General features: G+C 45.9%; 1 protein-coding gene across 1 annotated transcript in view; it reads right to left on the bottom strand.

Moving 5' to 3' along the window:
- INTS9 (integrator complex subunit 9) overlaps positions 1-15,313 on the bottom strand; it is a 393,694-nt gene that overhangs the window by 252,250 nt on the left and 126,131 nt on the right. The gene's annotated exons all lie outside the window — the stretch shown is intronic.

The raw sequence follows: 15,313 nt of genomic DNA, 5'->3' as shown, positions 1-15,313 counted from the left end.
CCGTATTATATTGTATTGTAGCCTCTGAATAGGGAGTGCTTCATATCAGTCGACTTCTGTACCTGCACCTACACATTGGAAGGCTGCTGAGAAGTCCAGACAGAGTACGGCTAGCCGCTGAGTACTGTCTTCAGCTAATCTGGCCTCAACATGTAATGCCTTTTAGAACAGCCAGGTCTCCACTGACTTTCAGAGAGTTATGGAAAAATCCCAGCCAGGATTGTACCTTGAATTCCAATGATACTCAGTCTCTGGAGTAGGGTGGATGATGCAGGATGTGAAAGACAGAGAAGGGGTCCAGTTACAGGAAGACAGACCTCCATTCGCATTGATGGTAGTCTGGTGTGGTGGTTGAAATTGAGTCGGTAATGAGCATTGCTAGGTTTTTTCCATTCTCTTGAGTTTTTCCATCGAGTAGAACCAGATTCTCAACAGTGGATGTTGTGCACACGTGAAAAAGTCTTCAGAGGAATAAATGTGTTAAAGACAGTGGAGAACGAGCCTTGGAACTGCTGACCAATCATCACAGGGCAGATTGGCTTTGAACCGGACCTCTGTGACTGGAGAGCGTGGTAGTCAAGTTTCTTCACTGATTTAAGGAGGATCTTGGCGTTCAAAATACATGGCATAGAATGGGAAACGGCAGATTGCAGTAGATGGTATAGGGGTCGCTGCAGGTGACAGACTGATTTCTTGTCAATATGATGTGTTGTGACACTGTGAACATTTTGTTGAGGTGTGCCAGGCTGCATGTGTGGGGCCAGATGCCACTTGGTAGAAGTTCCCGACTATAAGGTTGGAATGGGGGGATTTGGATTGTCAAACAAGACATTGCCTTCACCCAATATGCAAAGATTGGTGGCAAAACCAGCAATGGAACTCAAAAAGCAGCTTTGGTTGTTTGAAGAGTGTCTCTATGTCGGTACAGATAGAAAAGGCAAGTGAAGCTGAGCAGTGATGAGTTATGATAAACATTATGAGGTGAAAAACCATGGAAGCTGGTGGGTAAGAGTTTTTTTGTTTTTTTTTAAACAACCTCTATTCTTCCACTGGTCCTCTCGGTTGGAAAATTTCAGGATTTGATAATCTGATGGGTATGGCCATGTGGAAAGTGGGGGACGTCTTTGTCTGCTCACTATGTTTCTCTAATGAAGAGAAGGTCCATGCTGGAGTCACAGATTACAATGCGGATACTCAGGTGTTTTTTGTTCGTAAATCTAGCACTAATGAGGATGCATAAGCGATATTGGTGAGAGGATGTCGATGGGGATTGTTTAAAGGCACAAAGTGGGACAGAAGAGAAGGGTCACTATTAGTCTCGAGAAGGTAGTAGTGATTTGATTGAGCCAAGAGGGCCAGTATGCATTTAAAGATGGCTTGGGTGTTGAGATTCAAGGGCAGGAGGATGGAAGTGTAGGAAAACGGTAAAGGATTGATAAAAGTGGTTGGCTGGAAAAAAAAGGTGTAAGAGGGGTGAGGGTCCTAGCAGGGATGTTACAGGTAGAAAGGAAATGTGAGATGGGGAGGGTTTCATCAACAGTTCGTATAACGTTGCAGAAGAGATATTAAAATGCCATAGAATTCAACCAAGAATACTGGAAATGTTATCAGCAGTGTGCAATACTGCTATTTTATTCTTAAATAGTTTGCGACTCATCAAAAACATAAGGCTAAGCGTAATGTGGCCAAAAGTCTTGGCATAAGGCTTGCTGACTTTTTACTGCTCAGGTTTGCCATATCCTTCGAAATAAAATAAGGTTGACATAATTGTTTAAATCAGATTTAAAACACCAGACTGGAATATCCAAGGCGCATGTATTGGTCACTCTGATGTCATTTAAACAAAGTAGCACATAGTTACATCATGTATTCTCTCCTTGATGACCCCGTGTTCCCTTCTACCAGTTTCTGAGCCTGTGTGCTAACCTGCCCAGTCTTGATTAAGCCTGTGTCCTAGCCCGCTCATTCCTAAACATGTATGTTAATCTGCCCATTCTTGAGTATGTGCGCTACCCTTACCATGTCTACACCCATGCGCTATCTTACCCATTTTGGCACCTGTGTGCTAATCCATTAATTCTTGAGCAAGTGTTCTAACCCACCTCTTTCTGGGCCTGCGCTCTAACCCATCCATTTCTAGGTCTGTGTGCTAACCGTACAAGTTCCGGGCCTTTGTGCTCCCTAGTCCATTTTCTTCCCTGTGTGGTAGTCTGCCCATATCTGACCTGTGCGCTAACACAAGCACTCTCAAACTTATGTGTCAACTCACCCAACTAAATTCTTGAGTCTGAATGCTAATCCACCCATTTTTTAGCTTGAGTGCTAACTCGCCCATTCATATGGCCATTCTTAAATTTTCCTGCTGACACATCCATTCCTGAGCCCGTCTTCTAATCTACCCATTTTTCAGCATGTGTTCCAATCTGCCAGTCCTTGAGATAGGGCACTAACCTACCCATTCTTGAGCCTGTGTTCCAATTCGCCAGTCCTTGAGATGCTAACCTACCCATTCAGAGACTGTGCCCTAAACTACCCATTCTTGAGCCTGTGTTCCAATCCACCAGTCCTTGAGATAGGGCACTAACCTACCCATTCTGAGGCTGTCCTGACACATCCATCCCTAAGCGTTTATGTTACCCTGCACGTTTCCAAACAGGTTTGCTAACAGGTCTATTTTCAGATTTAGTGTAACATGCCCACCCTCAAAACCACAGAATTATCCCACCCATAAAAAATTCAATTTGCCTCATGTATGCAAATAAGACATTGCCCTCCGCCCCGCATTCACAGTCGCCATCTCAGACATTGGAATCTGTAAACATTCCTGTTCTAAGTTATAATTCCTCATTTCCCTGATTGGATGTACGATATTTTGTTCTATGTTCAGTTCCGTTTTATCCTATTCTGTGTACAAAAGGTTCTGTTGAGCGTAAAAAGTGTTAAATAAAAAAAAGTCTTGACTGAGCCAAGCCATGAGTCAAGCAACACTTTACCATCCCAGATGGGAAGGTCGAACAGAAAAATAGGTGACCAATATGTGAGATCTGCCTCCTACTCATTGGAACCCACTGAGGCCGCAGGGCTGCACATGGTGGAGCAAAGCAGATTGCTTTCGTATCAAAAAAGAGACACCATTTTCCATAATAGTACTTGTCCTCTCCTCAGAATATATGCAAGATCAAAACAGTGCTATAACTGCTTGTATGTTGCCTGCCAGAATCTCAAATCCTACCTATGTAAAGGCCTCTTATATGCTGTCCCCAAGCAATGACCTAACAAAACTAAAGCTTTATAAAGACAAATTTACAAAATGTTCTGGAGGTAAAGCTGCTGATAATTTCAACAGCTTTACCCATTTATTTTGCTTCAAAGTCTCCTAGTTTTCTATATTGCGTTTTCATGCTCTTTCGATTATTTCTGGATATCACAACACGAAGATGAAGTCAAAGGTTGACTGTCGGCCAAATCAAGGGCCTTTATTCAGCACTCTCTTTTTTTTGTAATTCTCAGAGCATTAGTAAACCAGTCCATTCACCTGCGACTTCTTTTTACAATGGCCACCAGGACCAGTATTAATGTACAACAAGTGGATACCAAAAATGTAAGTTCCATTGCCCAATACTAAACATTTAGCACACCCTCCCTCACTCTCCACAAATACAGAAACCAAACCCTATGGTTTAACTTTAAGAAGCCAATCAAGAAATATATAGTCAGAGGGGCCTGACAAATAAATTGATGTACCTTTTACTCATCTTCCTCAAATGCCTTTGTCTTGGATAGATAATGCAAATGAGAGGGTGTCCATTAGGGAAAGTGGTCACATTCAATCAATGGAACAATAGAATGGCTCGATACATCGATAAGCTGCTCCAAGCTCACAAATGTACTAGCAAAGACCGGTCCTCCTGAGGGAGAATGGTCTGTCCTACATCAAATAATCTAATTTAAATTGACTAATCGGAGTTAATCCGATAAACTAACAAGAACAAATCTTCCAATTTTTATACTTTCTGTGTTGGAACAGTATTGAGAAAATACTCCACAATTGATCATGCATGTAGTAACACTCCTAGTTGGATGCAGTTTAGGTTGGGTTGGGTCTAAATTGAAAGCTCCTGTGACTACAAAACGTGCATCAAGTAAGCATAACAACTAAAATATACGAATGAAGTCCGTTCTAAAATACGTTTTTTTATCTCGCTTCAGGGCACATTTAGTAATATGAAAAGTATGTACTACTCTAAAATTCCGGATTTTAAGAATGTGAAAATACTGCATAGATTCTGGCAAACGAGTTGTATGTTAGCATCAAAGTAGACAAGCAAGTCACTGCTTAAATATGCTGATACTGACAATAACCATTTAAAGCCCAGGAGTAATCAAATACCAGAGATCCAGGTTTCTTGTACACATCTAATTATAAAACTGGATGTAGATCATTAACAATCCAGGAGTAGAATTAAACTTTTAAGACTTGCACAGTTCCAAGATAAGAATTTCAGTTGAGAACAAACATTCTGGGATGACAGACAAGGGGCTCTGTAATTGGATTCCACTCATTAGGAATAACAAGTACTTTCCTAAGGTTACGGCAGCAGCAGCTATTGAAGATCAGTCTTCCTTACATCATTCTCCATTAGAAATATTTCAGTAGCGTTATTCATAGCATATTCTGCATTTATCTTTTAACAAATCATTCTCAAAATATTTTTTTATCAATGTATCCTTGTATCAGATCCCGAAGAATTCTTTAATACTAGAACTCGGTTCTTAGAATGTACCCTCAACACAATTTTTTTTGTTCTTCGTATTTATCATTTAAATCCAAATGCTTACAAATACTTTGGGCAAGTGAACAGAAAAGGCCTAGGTGGCAAACATATGTTTTGATGCCATAGTATTTTCTACACTTTTCTATTATGCCCAGACCTCTTTTATAGTTTCAATTGTTTGAAAGGTAGAATATCATATATACTGAACTGTGAATTTAATTGTGGTAAGTTGGTTGGTGAATGTTAAAGGTTCTGGATATTCCTGACATTCAAGATGCCATGTAGCCATTGAGATTTATATTTAGGTGTCAGCAAAGTAATCAAGTGATTAGCTACCGTGTCTAGTACTGTTTCTATACTATGAAGATTCAAAGAAATGCCTACAGACTTGATCTTGCAGAGCTCCTCTCGTATCCTATCAAGTGTCACATAACTGAATAACTGTAATGGGTGTTGACCTTTATTTTATTAATAAGTATTTTTTTCCAAGGACTCATATTCTAGATAACTGAGATTTCCATGGAGATTTTGTAATGAGATCCCATGTGTCACCCGTAACTTATTCACTTCCCAGGATAGCTGATGTTATTCTAAATCAAAATTAGCCCCATCCATGCTAGATCTAATTCCATGCTACACATTTCCCCTCTCATTTTCTAAATATATGGAGACAGTCGCAGCTTTGGGTATCCACTTTTGGCAGAGTGCAATTAAAGATATATATAATGAAAGCGACAGACAAATATTGCACCAAAACGCGCGTTCTGGGATGGGGATCTAGAGACCCCACTTAAGGATGGTGATTAGAGAATGGTCCTAGCACAGGTATGTGAGGTGGCTAGTAATGCCAGGTTCATAACTGACACATTTGCATTATTTATATAGGGCTTACTAAACACCACAACATCTACATAGAGTTTATCCCGCGTGCTCTGTAGGTTGCACTCGTTGTGGTGCGCTCCCAGAGGATTTTTGACACGTCACTTGGGATTGGCCACCACTACAGCCCTTATGGGGTGAGATATTGGAGGAGGTGCTTAGAGTGAAAAAGTGAATGCGGAACTTACAATCCGACACTGCCTCCTGGGGCTATTGCCCATTCCCAGGAGGGTAAACAAATGCTGTACAGATTTGCTCATCTGGTATTGGTGCTGGCCAGAAGGCGCATAGTCATACACTGGGCTAGCCCAACACCCGATAAAGACCAAAAAGCTAGCTGACCTCCAGAGTGGGCAGTAGCAGAAGAGTGCCTGCTTCGGAGAGTCCGTAGCAAAAACAACGTGGAGCGTGATCTCAAGATCTGGGGTTATGATTGATAGAGTGGCTGACCGAAACACCGAATGGAATGACAACTCGGATGCCAACTCATCAGAGGGAGGGAACACTAATCCCCCAACGCAGACTGTAGCTTAGAACGAGCCGAACAGACTGAAAGAGCCCTCTACCCGTGCCCGCGTTACTGCTATTGAAACTTGTAGTAAGATAAAAAAACAGGATGCCTTCAATGAAACGTGAAATGTTATGTTAAAGGATTTATAAAGTGCATAGCTGCCCTAAACAGGGCTTCCCAGCGCTAGACCCTGACAACATACACACTACAACTGCCTAAGAGCAGATGAGACAGAGAGGCTAGATAGAGAACAGCCAGGACTTAAGAGATTTTCTGCAAAGAAAACGGTTCTGGATTACCCTAAGAGAGAGGGGGAGAAAATTCAGAAGAGATGGGGCCAAGGCACGAATGCCCACACGCCCACTCTAGCGCTCCACTGGCGCGAAGAACAATGGCGAAATAGAGGTCAGCAGGGAGTAGGGGATGAGTAGGCCGGTAAGGAATTAATAAAATGAGACAGGATGTGGGCCCCTTGGGAGTACAAGCCTTTATGAACAGTGGACAAAGTCTTGAAGTGGATACGTTTATCCAGAGGAAGTCAATGTAGTTTACAAAGTCCCAATACGGAAGAAAATTTGGGGAGTGAACTGAGCGGTCTGGCAGTGGCATTTTGGGTCAACTGCAGTCTTTTGATGACTGACTTATTCGCTCCCAGATAAATAGACATCATAATAATCCAAGCGGGACAAAATTAGAACCTGGATTATGGTTTGCCGAGGGGAGAAATCAAAGAAGGCCAAGATGGGCTCAAGGCTTCTCAGGAGCCCAAAGCAAGTGCCTGCTACAGTTGTAGCTTGGGTCTCAAACGCCAAAGATTTGTCCATCTAATGTCCCAAGTTTTTTACCAAGGATTTGGGCTTGGGGGACGGACCAGGAGGAGAAGGCTACCAGTAGTCATCCCAGTATTGAGCATGTTTGCCCAATAGCAACATTTCAGTTTCAGGCAGAGACCGTTATTATTTAGCCACTCTGCCACCACAAGAATTCCTTTTTGAAAAATAGCCTTATCCTGCGTGGTATATTCAGAGAGTGAAAGAATAAGCAGGGCGTCGTCCGCAAACATGTCCGCATATATTACCCAAATATGTATTGTGGTAAATGTATAACCACTAAAACATAAGAGCAAACACAGGAATATCTTGATGATTTAACAATTTTAAGGCTAACAGCATATAAATAAAACACAAACCTGGGGGATGAGTTTGGACGACTACTCTTCATAAGAACCACCTTAGAGTTTCATCGAGCCACCTAAACTGGACAACTGACAGGACATAAGGATGACCAAACCATCAAAAGGGAAAATCATTACAAAACATCACCGGAAGAAAAATCTAAAAAAAAAAAAAAAACTGATTTGAAACTACCACATGTAACCCTGTTGATGTGCGTCACATATAATATCAAACACACATATTACTATGGGAAATTAGTAGGACAGACGCAGGAACATAGCATTCCTTCTTTTGTACCACTAGTTATTTGTAGTTAACAACCTGATCTCACGGAGACACCTCCTTTAAAGGTAAGCAACATTCAGTCCATATAATGACCTAGTGCTAATGGTCCATCCACCAACTCTATACATTTTAACACACATGGTTACTGAAACACACCCACGTCTATTTAGTATGAACAAATAGCATTTCTACTATTTTCTAGTTAGCAAGAACAAATCCAGGTGAACCACATCAGATCTATTGCGATCTATATCATTAATAATTTCGCCTCCTTCATGAAAAATATCTGTAAAAAATCAATTTTTTTGGTATTCCCAAAAATAGGGGAGATCTCTTTGGCAGCCTTTAACCAATAAGAATATCACATTGTCAATGGAATAGAAGGTGCAACAGATCCACAGGCTCAGAATGACAATTTCAGCATTTACGGAAGGGTACAAGTACATTTTCGCCAGATTCAAGCAGTCCTGTGAGGGGTTAAGAATTTGCTTGATATTTTTGTTGGGAATGTTTATAGTTACTTCCAATCGTTTTCCCACTGTGGATCCAATAACCGGCTGGCATTTCAAATGAATAGTGCTTGTTCAGCTTTCTCCATGATTTTGCAGTTCACCATAGGAGTTTCTTCATTAACACTTTTTGTTTTCAATCTGATTCCTATGCAAAATGCCCTCGCCAAAAGAACTTTGTGTAGAAAGTGCTCGTATCTGATTTCAGCACATGAGGTTGAGCCATTGTTTTTTTTATATTTCTTTTTATTAACACAAGGCATCAAAAAAAATAATGACGTGACATGGAGGAGACATTCTCCCATAGAGCACATCACCGGGGGGGGGGGGGGGGGGTACAAGGGGGGGGGGGGAAAGAGGGAAACAGGAGTATCAACGGGCGCATCAACAGGTGGCACACGAATATCTCCCCGGTAGTGGTTCCACAGCTCCCACACCGGTGCCCACTTACGTGGGTGGCCCCTTGCTCTACAAACAGTTTTTTTGCGGAACATACACCAATCCATGTTTTCAGACCATTCTTCAACAGTCGGCAACCTCTCGGAGCCCCATCGCTGTGCTATATTCCTTTTCGCTATCATATTACCTAGAGTCACCCATTTGGTATGCGCTATATTTAAATCAGTGGGTTCCCAGATATTCAGGAGACATCTCCGCGCTTCTGGCAACACAGCAACTCCCAAAACCTCCTGCATGACATCATGTATCCCACTCCAGTACTCGGCCACAGAACAACACTCCCAAATAATATGAAGGAAGGTACCCACAGAGCCACACCCACGTCTGCACAAACCCGAATCCGACAGCCCCATCCGAATTAGGCGGGGCCCTGTGACATAGACCCTGTGAAATATTTTCGGCTGAACAAGCCACAAGCATGCCGGGATTGCGACTAGCTTCGGCGAAGACACAGCAGCCTGCCAATCCTCATCATCCAGTTCAATACCGTCTCGCAACCACTTTCCCTTCAAATCAACCAGAAGATCTGCCCTATGATTAATCAACTTTTTATAAATCAGGGAAATCGTTTTTTCGGGCAGGTGTCCATCTAAAATCCTATCTTCAGGAGGAGAAGACTCGGGCAGGTCCGCCCCCGCCGGTAGAGCCGCCGTCAACGCATGCCTGACCTGTGCATAGCGAAAATACTCAGTTCCCTTTAATCTATATTCAGACTGCAATTCCTCAAATGACTTGATCCTTCCCTTAACCCAAACATCACCGATAGTCGAGATCCCAATCAAATCCCACTTGTCAAAGCCCTTTGTATTCCAAAGCTTGCCCAACTGTTCGGAGTCAAAAAGTGGGGTAGCCTGCTCATCCTAGAGAGCTGGTGGCATCACGCCAAATCCGTTCCGCATGTTTAGTTGGCCCTGTCAAACCATTCCCTGCCGATCTAGCATACAGCGCCCGACTATAATTGCCACCAGGAAGAATCCATCTATCCATCGCATATCCAGGGTCTGAAGGGGGCCCATAAGTACATAGATTAATGGCCGCCAACTGTGAGACCCAATAGTATCGTTTGATATCAGGGAGTGCGATCCCGCCATCATACCATGGAATCGTCATTTAGCCAATGCGATCCGGGGACTACCCTCCCATAACAAACTACGTTGTAGCCCTTCGACCTCTCGAAAGTAGCTTGCTGGCACTATATCTAATGTATTCTGAAGGGCATAAAGAAAACGAGGCAAAGACATAATTTTAAAGAGAGTCGCTCGCCCCAACAGGGAGAGAGGGAGTTTTTTCCAGCCGGCCACATCGCGTCTCAATTGGATCAAAGGGGTAAGGAGATTCTTAGCATAACGGACTGCGGGGTTCAAGGAGATAAATATCCCCAAATACTTAAACCCGTCTGTAGGTATTTGGATCAGACAATTTCGCGGGGGATGTGGGGTCTCCCCACTAAGAACGAATAAAAGCGATTTACCCCAATTTATAGACAGCTCGAGTTCCTACCAAAGGAGGCCAGCACGTCGCAAACCGCATCCAGGGATTTCCTGGAGGGCTCCCAGCAGATCCAGGCGGCCAACGGTTCCATAGCCAGTGAGAACAGGAGAGGAGAGATGGGACAACATTGTCGGGTGCCCCGTCCAAGACCAAACGGCGCGGAAACCCGGTCATTCACTACCACTTGAGCAAGAGGTTCAGTATATAACAAACGAACCCATAGGATAAAATCAGAGCCGAAGCCAAATTTAGCCAGGCCAGCCCACAGATAAGGCCACTCTACCGTATCAAAGGCCATTGTGGCATCAAGCGATGCTATTACAGTGGGTTCCATCAGGGTGTGGGCCCTGCCAAGTACCCCGTGCAGCCTACGCAAATTAAGGGCCGTATTCCTATGAGGGAGGAAACCCGACTGATTGGGGTGTACCAACCCACTGATCACCTTAATCAATCTAGTGGAAAGGATCTTAGCGAGGATCTTGGGTTCCGCGTTTAATAACGAAATAGGCGTATATGAGGCACAACACAATTTTGGTTTGCCCTCCTTATGAATGACCACTATAGAGGCTACTCTATGATCGTAGGGCAAAATTCCCTTCTCCCGGGCCTCCATGAACATACGTCTCAGGTAGGGAGCAATCTTGTCAGGTCTAAGTTTGTAAAGCTCAATTGGGATCCCATTAGGCCCCAGCGCCTTACCGGAGTTTAAAGAGCGCACCGCCTTGGCCACTTCATCCACGGTGAGGATACTATCCATAAAGTCACGGTCTTCCTTGGATAAACACGGGAGCTGCAAGTCTCGCAGCATCAACTGAGAATCCTCCATCGGGAGGTCCGAGACCGAGGTGTACACTGTGCGAAAATAATCCGTAAAGCCATCTACTATAGCCTGGGGGTCCGCGAGATGCAGCCCGCCCTCTGTCACAATCTCCGGGACAACTCGGTTCTCTCTATCCTTCCTGTCCAACCCAGCGATAAGCTTCCCAGCCTTATCCCCGACGTCATACAGCTGACCCTGCTACTCTCTACTCAGGGCTTTAGCACTATCCGTAACCAAAGTTCTAAACTCATGCTGTTTAAGTTTAAGGACATGTAACTTGGCACGCGTTACCTCCTGTTCCAGCTCCTCTTCCAGGCCCCCAATCTCAAGTCTCCACCTCAACAATTGCCTTGTTTTGATCTCTCTTCGCTCCTGTAATCAATGAAAGAGCTTGACCACTAAGAACAGTCTTAAAAGCTTCCCAGAGCGTGATTGACGAGGGCACCGACCCCTCGTTCTCAAGGAAATAGTCGTCTAATGCCTTAATCAGGTGCCCCCGAATTTTGGGATTACGGAGATGCCAGGGATTGATAGGGGCCACCCTACCCTCAGATCGCAGGGCGACACCGAAACGGAACCAAAGCGGGGAGTGATCGGAAATTCCCCTGGCAAGGTGCGTCGCCTCCAATACAGAAGATGCGTAAACAGCAGGCACCAGACAATAATCTAATCTAGACATGCTACCATGAGCTCCAGAGGGAAAGGTATACTGTTTTTGATCTGGGTGGAGCAATCTCCAACCATCAATCAAACCCATGGCCTCGAGGAAGTCAGGCAACCATCTATGAGCACGCCCCACATCCCTCGGGGGATATCTATCGTTGGTTCCAGAGGCCACCGCGTTAAAGTCACCCTCCAATATCAATAAGCCACTCGGAAGATCTAGCAGAGCCTTTCCCAGATTGGCAAAAGTAAGAGCTTGCATGCCCGGGGGCACATAGACTGACTCATAGACTGACAACAAGGACAGAACATGTCCCTCCCAACGACCCGTCACACCAACATATCTGCCCCTGTCATCCTCGAATACAGAATCGGTCACCAAAGGGAGCGTCTTACGAGCAAGGACACCCACCCCCCTAGAGCCAGTAGTAAAACCCGCATGTGCCACTAATCTGTAGCCCATCCTATGCATCGCCTTACACTTATTTCCAACCAAATGAGTTTCCTGTAGTAGGACCACATCGGGAGCATAGCGTTTAATATACTGAAGAACCACACTACGCTTGATTTTGTCATCCAACCCATTCACATTCCAACTCAATACCTTTAGTTCCCTACCCCTCCATCATCGAAAACACAGACGGATCGATCTCCCCCCAACCACCGAACACCTTCAACTTCAATGCCTTGATAAACAGTGACAAACAACACAAAAAGAAAACAAAGCCCCCCCAACCAAACCCTGCTTACTACCCCCCTCCCTGCACCCCTGCTCACGGTATTCCTCCGCCCCCAACTTGCAGTGTGCCTGTCGCCCCATTATCTAACTACTGAACTATCGAAAAGGAAAGCGGAGGAGGAGTACGACCCACTGATTCCCGCCCTGACCCCCAAAATACCATTGGACCTGTGTAAGCCCTAAACACACTCAACTAATCTACGGACAATGGTCAGCCAGGATACATTCCACACCGCCATCCAATCCAACCTGCAACAATATCAGTCATTATTCCTGCTCTTGCACGCCGTCAACCTCATCTCCGCTTCGACGACGCTGATCATCTCGGGAGAAAAGAGTCTCCAACCAGTCCGAGGCAATTTCAGGATTGTCAAAGAAGAATGCCTTGCCCTCATGTTCGACTCTCAACTTGGCAGGATACATCATGGCATACTTCAGTCTCTTATCACGAAGTTCCCTTTTGACACCCATGAAGGTTTTTCGTTGTTTCTGTACCACCTGCGTGAAGTCCGGAAAGAAACTAAGGGTAGAGTTTTCATTCTTGAGAGGACCCCCATTCCTGGAGGCCTGCAGGATAGCGTCTCTGTCCCTGAAGTTAAGCACCCGTGCAATCAGTGGCCGGGGTGGCGCTCCCGGCCGCAATCTCCCTCCCGGTACCCTGTGCGCTCTTTCCACTGTAAAGAAATTCCCCAGGCCTTTGGGTTTCAGATGGTTAAGTATGATGTCTTCGACAAAGAGGTCCGCGGCCTGGCCCTCGGCTTTCTCCGGCACACCAATAATGCGCATGTTGTTCCTGCGGGCCCTCCCTTCATATTTGTCCAACTCACGACTTGCAACTGCACTAGAGGTTTTAAGGTCACAAACTTCCTGTTGCAACAAAGCCACATCATCCGTAAGACTAGAGGTCCTGATGTCCAGCGATTTCACCTTTTCACCGGTTTTCGTGAGGTCCGCACGGATTAGATTAACCTCAATTGTGACCGACGTAGAGTTTATGATCCAAGGACTCCATCTTCCGCCCGAGGGACCTCTTCACACCGTCGATCACGGCAATCACATCTTGTAACGTTGGCTCCGTCGTAGAAGCCGACGCCTCCACATTCCCGTCTTGCGATTTTCCAAACCCAGTGGGGGTTCCCCTGGGTTGCGTGTAGCGATCCAACTTGTTGGCTTGAACATACCTCGCCCCTCTAGTAGTCTTGGCTTGTGTCTTCTCCATTTCAGGTCGCGCCGCCATCTGAGAGCCAAGTGGAGAGCGGGTCCAGCCGCCGCAGAAATCTCGATCTGGAAACACCAGTTCACGAGCTGTACTAAGTAGGCAGGACCGCAGCCTCTCTCAGTAGAACAGCGCAGCCCTCCTCCAACCGCATTAACAAAGGTTACAGGGGGACGGTAATCTCTCAGATCTTCCCAGCCGCCACTGAACAGCACTGGACCTCAAGACCCAGCCCGATGGTCAGGCCACAGGATACCTGCAAGTCGCTTAAGTCTCCCATCCAACGTCAACGAGCTCCGGTGCAGGAGAATTGTCTTGCCCCCTCACCCGAACACAGTCACGTCATGCCCCTCTCTCACCGTCTTCCCTCCACAGCACCAAGCTCAAGCAGAGCGTCCGGTGGGAACCCTGATCTCCACCGGCTCCCCAAAGTACCACAAGGGGCCCCCAGGGCAGAGTTCAGCTCCCATGCCCAATCGGGCAACCCAGGCAGGTCAAGTTCAGCCCCCAACACGCCGGGGCCCCAAACACAGGTACCGGTGAAAGGAGCTCCACCACGCCAGGAAGCGCATCGCCCCTGCAGGTCCAAATATCGGGTTATGTGGGGGCCAGTGAGGGGGGGGCGCCCAGCAAGTGCAGAGAAAGAGGCAGGATTTTTACGGGGCCCAGCCGGGAGCCCCCGATTCGGGCCCGATGTTGTCTCACTGCGGCCGGGTTCCAGCCGGTACTCGAGTCTCCGGCTTTTGTTCAACTAGGCTGCAAACTTGCGGCTCTTTGCGGCAGTTCAGGCGGCCGATCGGGACGCAGGTTTCAGCGCCCGGGACCGCTTCTCGACATTGACCGAATTCTTCGGACCAACAACAGGATTATATGCAGGATTTATCCGGGGGCAGCGGGGGTCTCGGGAGCCTCGAGCCTATTTTGGACGCGCTCAGGCTCCTCCCATGAGGTTGAGCCATTGTTAATGCTGCTTTTAATTCAGTACCTACTCATCCAGCATGTATCGAACAAAGGATATGACTGAGCATTGCCATACAGGCATGTTTACTGCATTTATATCAACGTTGATAGTTTTGTTATGCCATAAAGACACTATACAGGTTTGGTTATACTTGTTATTTCTGAGTTGGGCGGTAATACCGGTGTAGAGCACGTTTCCATAGTCTAGCGGACTGCTGACAAGTGCCTGGGTGATGGTCTTTCTGGTGTTGGCGGGGATCTATCTGAAGATTTTCCGGAGCATGCGGAAGGTCTGGAAACAGGAGGGAGGAAGAGACTGCATTGATTTGGTGCTTCATGGTGAGTTTTCTGTTAAGGATGATGCAGAGGTTGCGGGTGTGGTCTATGGGTGTGGGTTCGAGCTCAGTGGCCCAACTGGTGCTGTCCCACAGGGAGGTGTTCTTCCTGAAGATCAGCACTACTGTCTTGTCCATGTTGAGCTTAGGCAGTTGTTTCTCATCCAGTCAGCGACACTGGTCATAGCGTTGTGGGAACTCTGTTCTAGTGGTGGTGGAGGGGTTTTTGGTGAGCAAGAGTATTAGTTGGGTGTCGTCTGTGTACGATTTAATGTTGAATCCGTGGGTTCTGATGATGTCAGCCAGGTGGATAATGTAGGTGTTGAACAGGGCGATCATTGGGGAATGTTGCAGATTATTCTCTTGGGGTCTGAGGTGAAGGGTGATAGGTGGCTTTTCAGAGATCGCCTGTGAGGAAGGATGTGATCCATTTGAGGGCATCCCCCTGGACACCGATGAGGTTGAGTCTGTTGATGAGGGTGTAATGGGCTACGGT

The sequence above is a fragment of the Lissotriton helveticus genome, chromosome 6 (genome assembly GCF_964261635.1).
Source record: "Lissotriton helveticus chromosome 6, aLisHel1.1, whole genome shotgun sequence".
In the NCBI taxonomy this organism is placed as follows: domain Eukaryota; kingdom Metazoa; phylum Chordata; class Amphibia; order Caudata; family Salamandridae; genus Lissotriton; species Lissotriton helveticus.
Note: the sequence above shows the minus strand (reverse complement) of the source record. Positions and strands in the feature narration are given on the sequence as shown.